Below are 7790 nucleotides of genomic sequence, written 5' to 3'. Positions count from 1 at the left end.
AATAGGAAAGGTTTGGAGGGATATGGGCCAGGAGCAGGCAGGTGGGACTAGTTTAGTTTGAGATTATGTTAGGCATGAACTGGTTGGACTGAAGGGTCTGTTTCCATGCTGTATGACACTATGAGTCTGAAAGCATCAGGTTTAGCAATAGGCCATTCCAAACATGAGCATAGTGTTAACTATTTGGGTGATGTGACCAGTCTAGAAGAAACTGTATAATTCTAAAGAGTTGAAAGATAAATGCAGTACATGATATTTACAAAGTGCAGCGAAAGGGAATTGCTGGCAAAGAAAATTATTGGCAAGGATGTAAAAAAATAAATGCATGGCTGGAGAAATGCTCTAAGGGGAATGATTTCAGACTCATGCAGCTTTGGGACCAGTTCTGAGGCAGCTGTACAAGCAAGATGCATTGCACCTGAAAAGGGCTAGGCCCTTAGCCTCACAGGGAGGTTAACCGGTGCTGTGACATTGGGCTTAAGTCCTTTGGTAGTGGAAGGGGAACTAAGCTGCAAAGTTAGAGCTGTATAGAAAACAGAGCTGTATGAAAAAAAAGATAAATTTTAATTAAATAAAGAATAAGAAAGAGCAAGAATTAGATGGAAGAACAAAAGAAATGAATCTGTCTAAAACTCTTCAATTATTTCCTGCTTTCGGTGCCACATTTTAGGAAATACGTGCAGGTGCTAGACAGAATGCAAAAAGATTCATAAAGATGGTTCTAGGGATGAGGCACTACTTTCAGGAAGAAATATTGGAAATCTGGGGCTTTTCCCCTGGGAGAAGAAAAGGTTCCAAAGAGATTTAGTAAACCTACTCCAAATCATGAGTGTTCATAGAACAGAGCGTTCATAGAATAGAACAGTAAAAACTGTTCCCATTGATAGAGGGATCAAGCATTAGAGGGCACACAACTCAGGTAATCAGTTAAAAAAATTGCCAATGATGACATGTAGTAAAACTTCTTCAAGCAAGGAATGGTTAGGATCTAGAATGCACTATATAAGGATGTGTTAGAGGTAGAATCAACAAAAGTTTTCAAGACAGATTTGGATATCAGAAAAGAATGAATCTGCATGACCAAGAGGGCAAAGTTAGAGAATAGTGACAGATGAATTGCTTCTTTAGAGATCTACAATAGATCAAATGTGCTGCAACTATTGTGTGACTAACATCGCATTGGAATGCATGCATTTTAGTAGGAGAAGTGAAACAAGTCAAGTTAATGAGCTTCAAGTGCAAGTTGTCACATGGGGTTATGGTATAGTGGCTCTATTGGGAGATTTGGATGAAATAAGAGGATAGTGAGAACTAAATATTTTTGGTTAAAATGTATTCAGAGGGGTTGAGGAAGGAGAGAAGAAATAAGGAATTTGACCATATTGATTAAGAATAATATTGCAGACCTACAGAATGATAGTGTGCTAGAAAGTTCTAAGCCTGAAACTTTTTAATTAAGAGTTGTAGAAAAGGATGCAACTATACTTTGTTGAACGTTTTCTACAGAATCCCAAATAGTGAGACAAAGTTCAAATGATTAGGAAAACTTTGGTAGAAATTAACAGAACAGTAAATTTAGGACACTTCAATTACCCTTATACAGATTGAGGATAAGGAATTCCTAAGTAGTATGAAAGAGAGCTTTCTCAGGAAGAAAATAGTGTTGGATCTAAGCTTGGTGAATGCAGTAGAGCAACTGTGCATCTTCCAGTTGAAGAGCAGCTGATAAAAGTGATCATAAGATAGTTAGATAACTATATTGCACATGGACTACAGCAGTTCAAGAAGGCAGATTACCAATACTCTCTCAAGGGCAACTAGAGATGGGTAATAAAGGTTGGCCCAGCCAATGATGTCCATGTCCCAAGAATGAATAGAAAATATATAGTTTTACAATTATTACAATTAAAGTAGTTAGAGAAATTATTTTTTAAATCAAAAGGTGCAAGTACCAAACTGGAAGAGAACTACTTTCAGTTATTTGAGAAGGGATTTCATATGGATGAACTGGAAACAATGATTTGCAAAGAAAACACAGTCAATAAGAAATAATGAATCTTCAATGCAGAGATAGTTCAGGTACAGACCAAAAATATCCTTATTAGGAGAACAGATCGTAGCATTAGTAAAAGGCACTGTTAAGGAATGATTAATTATGATCAAAAAATAATATTTTATCAAGGCAAAAGGAACACGTGAGGTGTTGAATGCTTACTTTTTCTCTATCTTTACAAAAGAAGATAACATTGATGTCAAAGACAAGACAATAAGAAATGAGATAAGGTTACATAGATAGAACAAGGACACGTTAGCATTGATCAAAGTTAACAAGAAACAATTACTTAGGATAGAATTAGCAATCACATGGAAAAAGGTATGATAATTAAGAAGAGTCAGCATGGATTTCTAAGTGGAAAATCGTATTTAATTAACTTGGAGTTTTATTTTGAACAAGTAACAGAAAGGTCAATAAGGGTAATGATGTTGATGTGATTTATATGAACTTGCAGAAGGAGCCAAATACAGAGCCACACAATAGGCCTGTGAGGAAAGTTATGGATCATGGTATAAATGAGATAGTAACAATTTGGATGCAGAATTGATGAGTGATAAGAAGCAGAGAGTAATGGTCAATGGATAAAGTTTTGGGCTAGACAGGGGTTGGTAGTGGGACCCTGGCCTTTGCTAACATATATTAATGATTTGGACCCTTATGTGCAGGGTTACTAAACTTGGAAAAATTATAATCCAGGAGGAGGATAGTGTGGAATTCTAAAAGAGATTAACAAGTTGGTAGGGTGGCTAGATAAATGACAGGTGAAGTTTAATGCAAAGTATGAGGTGATACTCTTTGGTCCTAATAAAATGTGTTCAGCAGCAATTGTTTCAAAGTGTTATTACTTACTATCTAACACTTACCATGGATGCTGAAAATTTAAAATCTCGCTTACTCATCTCATACACATTATCATACAAGATGCCAGTAAAACAATATGATTATAAGTTCTAGTTTTTTTTTCAGTCTCTTATGTGGCAGACCTAAACTTTTTTAGATGAGTTATATTGTAGTTTAAGTGACAGTCTCGAAAAGCAAACGGCTCTCCATGAACTGTAGGTCTTCTTATAGTCAAATTTCCAGCAAGCTAATTCTCAGTGAACACTAAATTAGAACAGGTTGGAGCACAGGAGTAGTTCTCCCACTTTCAAGGTATGGCTGGTTTTTTGCCATAATGACTTTATGACAGAACAGCTTCTTGCAGTTTTCAAAAGCATGCAGAAGAAAATTAATATTTATATATTTGCAAAGGCCAGGGTCCCACTACCAACCCCTGAGGTATTCCGCTGCAAATCTCATTTTAGCCCAAAAATATCCATTGACCATTACTCTCTGCCTCCTATCACTCATCAATTCTGCATCCACATTGCTCCTATCTCAATTATGCCTGTGTGATCATGGGATGTCAGAAATCCCATTCCTTTTGGTCTTAAATGAAGCAGATAATTAGGTTGATTATACATTCCAAACTGAGGATTTCATACATTGAGAATTTGACAATCAGTGAATTTATATTCCAACTGACCCAGGCAATTATATACCTATTCATAATGTTATTATCCACCTCTGGTGCAGGTGAAACACAGGCCTCCTAGTTCAGGAAAAGGGACACTACCATTGCACCATAAGAACCTATCCCATTCAATTAGTTTCAATAAAGGCATTGAGTCAACGTTCGTCTGGGAAGGTTTATTTTGCACTGTCTTGATGTACAGGAGTGGTTCCAATGCACAGAATAGATAAAACAGGTGATCCTTAAACCATTTTTGCAGCTTCTTTAGTCAGTTCTAAAATGTATAAATTAGTTCAGAATATATCAGGACACAGCAATATAGTTTTTTAAAAATAAAACAAGGCATCTTTAAAGTATGACATAAGTATGGAACAAATAAAACCACAAGAGATTAAAAGACTGATGGTAATGCAATTGGGTAAATGAGAATAGACAGACAATAGTGATTATTAGATGTTTTGTTTTTCTTACTGTGGAGAAGTATGCAGCAGGATCCCCCAAGGTTCAGCATTAAGACCAATGGTTTCCTTATTGTCTATATGTAACCTGGACTTGGATAGGAAATAAAAGTTTGAAGTTTGTGGCTTATGTGACCTTGTAGACGTTCGTAAAATCATGAGAGATATGGATAGGGTGAACAGACAAGATCTTTTCCCCAGTGTAGGGGAGTCCAAAACTAGAGGGCATAGGCTTAAGGTGAGAGGAGAAAGATTTAAATGGGATCTAAGGGTTGCTTTTTCAGGCAGAGGGTGGTGCATATATGGACTGAGCTGCCAGAGGAAGTGGTGGAGGCTGGTACAGTTATAGCATCTGAAAGGCATCAGGATGGGTACAGGAAAAGAAAGGGTTTAGAGGATATGGGCCAAATGCTGGCAAATGGAACTAGATTAGATTAGGATATCTGGCTGGATATACGAGTTGGACCAAAGGGTCTGTTTCCATGCTGTACATCTCTACATCTGTATGCCACTTGGTAATATAGTAAATAGTGAAGAGAGTTGATGAAGCCATTGGATCACAGACGGACTGGCAACATCAGCAGATTTTTGGCCGATATAATTTAATGCAGAGGATCCTGAAGTGATGCATTTTGAGAGAAAACATCATAGAAGTGACAACATAATTGTAATGGTGCCATTTTGAATTGGTGCAAAAAAAAGATAGACCAAAAGGTGCATATTCAGAATTCTTTTAATTTGAAGTCAAGTTGACAAAGTAGTCAGAAAACAGCATGAGATACTGTGGTTTTGTAAATAGGCACTGAAAATGAAAAGAAGGAAGTCATGCCAAATAGTTTACAAATTATTGGTCAGGCTGTAGTTGGGATATTGCATAACATTTCAGGCATCACATTTCCGGAAACTTGTCAAGGCTTCAGAGAAAGTTACAGAGGAGCATTGCCATGGATGAGAGTTTTATAGAGAGATTGGAGAAGTTACATCTGAAGGTGGAGAAGATTAAAGGGAGGCCTACTTTTGGTATTCTGATAGAGGGAAGAAGGAGAACAGTTTTCCACTGGCAAATGTATCAGTAGCCAGAGGCAAATGATGAAAAATAATTGGAAATGCAAACCAATGAGGGGATAATGAGTAGCAATCTTTTCACACAAAGGATTCAAATTTTAAATGTACTAAAAGAATGGACCAAGGAAATTCCATATGCGATTTTGAAAGACAAATGAACATATACTTTAAAAAGTAAGTAATTTGCAGAATTACAAGGACGAAGATTGGAACGAAATTCAACAGGTCTTTCAAAAACATGGCATGGCATAATAAAGCAAGAGCTCAAATGTTTCTCTACAGAAGAGGCTAAGTATTTGTGAAATACAAAACTGGGGTATTACAAAGCTACCACTGCCAGGAAGGTATACTTACATTTTGCTGAAGCTTTTAATCTTGCATTTATCAGGACAAATTGCAAGAAAACCAATTTAAGGACAAAATTAACATGTAAACTATATGACAGGAGAGTGCTGATAGAGTGGAAAGTGGCCTCTGATTGGTAGAGTTGTTGCTAGGGAGAATGCACTAATTAATGATGATGATTGACAGTTAGCTAGCAGGCAGGTTGATTCTTCCATGCTCTGTTTGATTTAAGTATGCAAAATTTATATTGGAAGCATCATTTCTCAATTTGACACAGGAATTTAAAATGGACAAAGTTGACAATAGCAAGTAAGCCATTTTCCAGCAGAAAGAGAGAGTAGAGACAAGCTATTCATATACTACTATATTCATGGACACATTATATCCCAGTCATAGATATATTTTGCAATTTGCACAATATGTTACATTACTTTCTCTACACACTGCCAGCACTATATTTAGAATGGTCTAAATATGAACCCTTAGACAGTTACCTCCAATTAGAGTTTACGATATACTAAAATTCCATGACTGGACCCTGAATCTAGAAGACAGTACAAATGATGTAGAAGCGAAAATTAAAATTCCACCATGGTACTTGGGAAATTTAAAATACAATTAACTTCTGCCCCAAATACTTGACACTTCAGAAACATGACTGCACCGAGTCAATGTGAAGGGCGAAGATACATGACGCTGTATTGCACAGTGACAAGCTCAGACGTGGTGCACGTGCCAGCACTTTATGCAGCACACACACACTAGGCTGACACTGCTAAAAGCCAAAGTGTCAATTTTGTCAAGTATCATGGAGGGTCTCTCTCTGTAAGCTTGCAAGTTTTCTTCTGCTATCATCCCAAATTTACTACATGCACCATCCCTATGGCAGTACCCTCCCATCCAAAACTAGTTCGCTTCTACCACACACCATTCCCAATGAACTCGCCACTGTTGGGATAGACCAGCATCCCTGGTCCCTACACCATTTTTCAAAGACCACAGTGCAGCCGGACTAGCTGTTAGTCTGGAATCACCAGCGATGATTCTTGATATTTGTTCCGGATCTGGTAAATAAGGAGAAAATTTGCAAAGCAGTGAAAATCTTTGTACCCAGAGGTCCTGGTGGACAGGGTAACACAGAGGAGACAACTCTACTCAAAGGGTCTGGCACAGAAGGCCACACCATCAGACCTGGCCAGCCTAATCAGAGTTTAATATCTGGGTCATTGAGGTTGCCCGACTGGAAGAATGTTCCATCAGGATAAGTGTCAACATCTTCTCTTTGCAATGCATACTCACTGTCTCTCTGCTGCTGTACCTACCTCACCAAGGCTTATGCTCTACCACTCTATTACATACATCTCAACCATCCCAACATCCCCACCCTCCTAACCTTGAGGCCTTTGGGCTACCTACCTATGCCCTTAGGACACATCACCACCTCCCCTATTCACCCACCCCCCCACTAGCAGCAGGACTAATAGATGTCCAATAACTTTCATTTTACTCAATTGCTCCCTTGTTCTCATTCCAGGAGAATGCAGCTGACAAAAAATTGGAGAGAACAAGGTGTGTGCTGGGCTGCCTGGCATTTTCCTCCACACCCTTTACATTGAGATGATCCTAACTGGCCTGAATGGCCAGCTGACAGTGGCTAAGCCTTGGGCTAATAACAGAAGCTACTGTTGCCTGTACTTAGACCCTCTGACTGAGGGCAGTCTCCTTTAACTTGACTGAAGACTGCTGACAACTAAGAGATGCTTCCTGGCCTTGTGTCTCTGCTCAACAACAAAGCAAGTCAGAAGTATTGTCAACCTGGTAGCTCTAGCTAGGAGAAGCATGAATAAGCAAAGCAAAGATGCTGTGAGCTTTCAGGTAGGTTCTGGATCAATGATAACTAGGGGAGTAAGTGAGCAAATCTGAGCAAGCAGCAAACTGAAGTCACCAAGTACCCACTCCGACTCAGTGAATAGAATGGAGCACTCTGCTAGATTGGGTCTCCAAGTTGTTACCACCGATTCCATGGTGGCAGCCAAGTGCATATATGCTGGAGACAGCACAATGCAGAGATCATGGCCGTACTCCAGCCATTTTTCCAACTTACTAAGTGCCTCTGGAACACTTCCTGATGTAACTCTCTCTGTACCTTAGGCCTATCAATAATGACTGAGCACAGGGGCATTTCTACTACGTATTGGCTGAACGGGTGGCTGGTCTCTGGTACCTCAGTGACAGAAACATTGGTAGTTTCTACACCAACTGACTGTGGGCATGCAGCAGTGATGTGATCACCAGATTGTGCTCTTGAATCTAACCTGAATACAGTCCCACTGAGGCGATTGCCTCTGTGCAG

This window comes from Hemiscyllium ocellatum, chromosome 14, assembly GCF_020745735.1.
Source record: "Hemiscyllium ocellatum isolate sHemOce1 chromosome 14, sHemOce1.pat.X.cur, whole genome shotgun sequence".
NCBI classification, from domain to species: domain Eukaryota; kingdom Metazoa; phylum Chordata; class Chondrichthyes; order Orectolobiformes; family Hemiscylliidae; genus Hemiscyllium; species Hemiscyllium ocellatum.
This window is presented reverse-complemented; position numbering follows the sequence as displayed.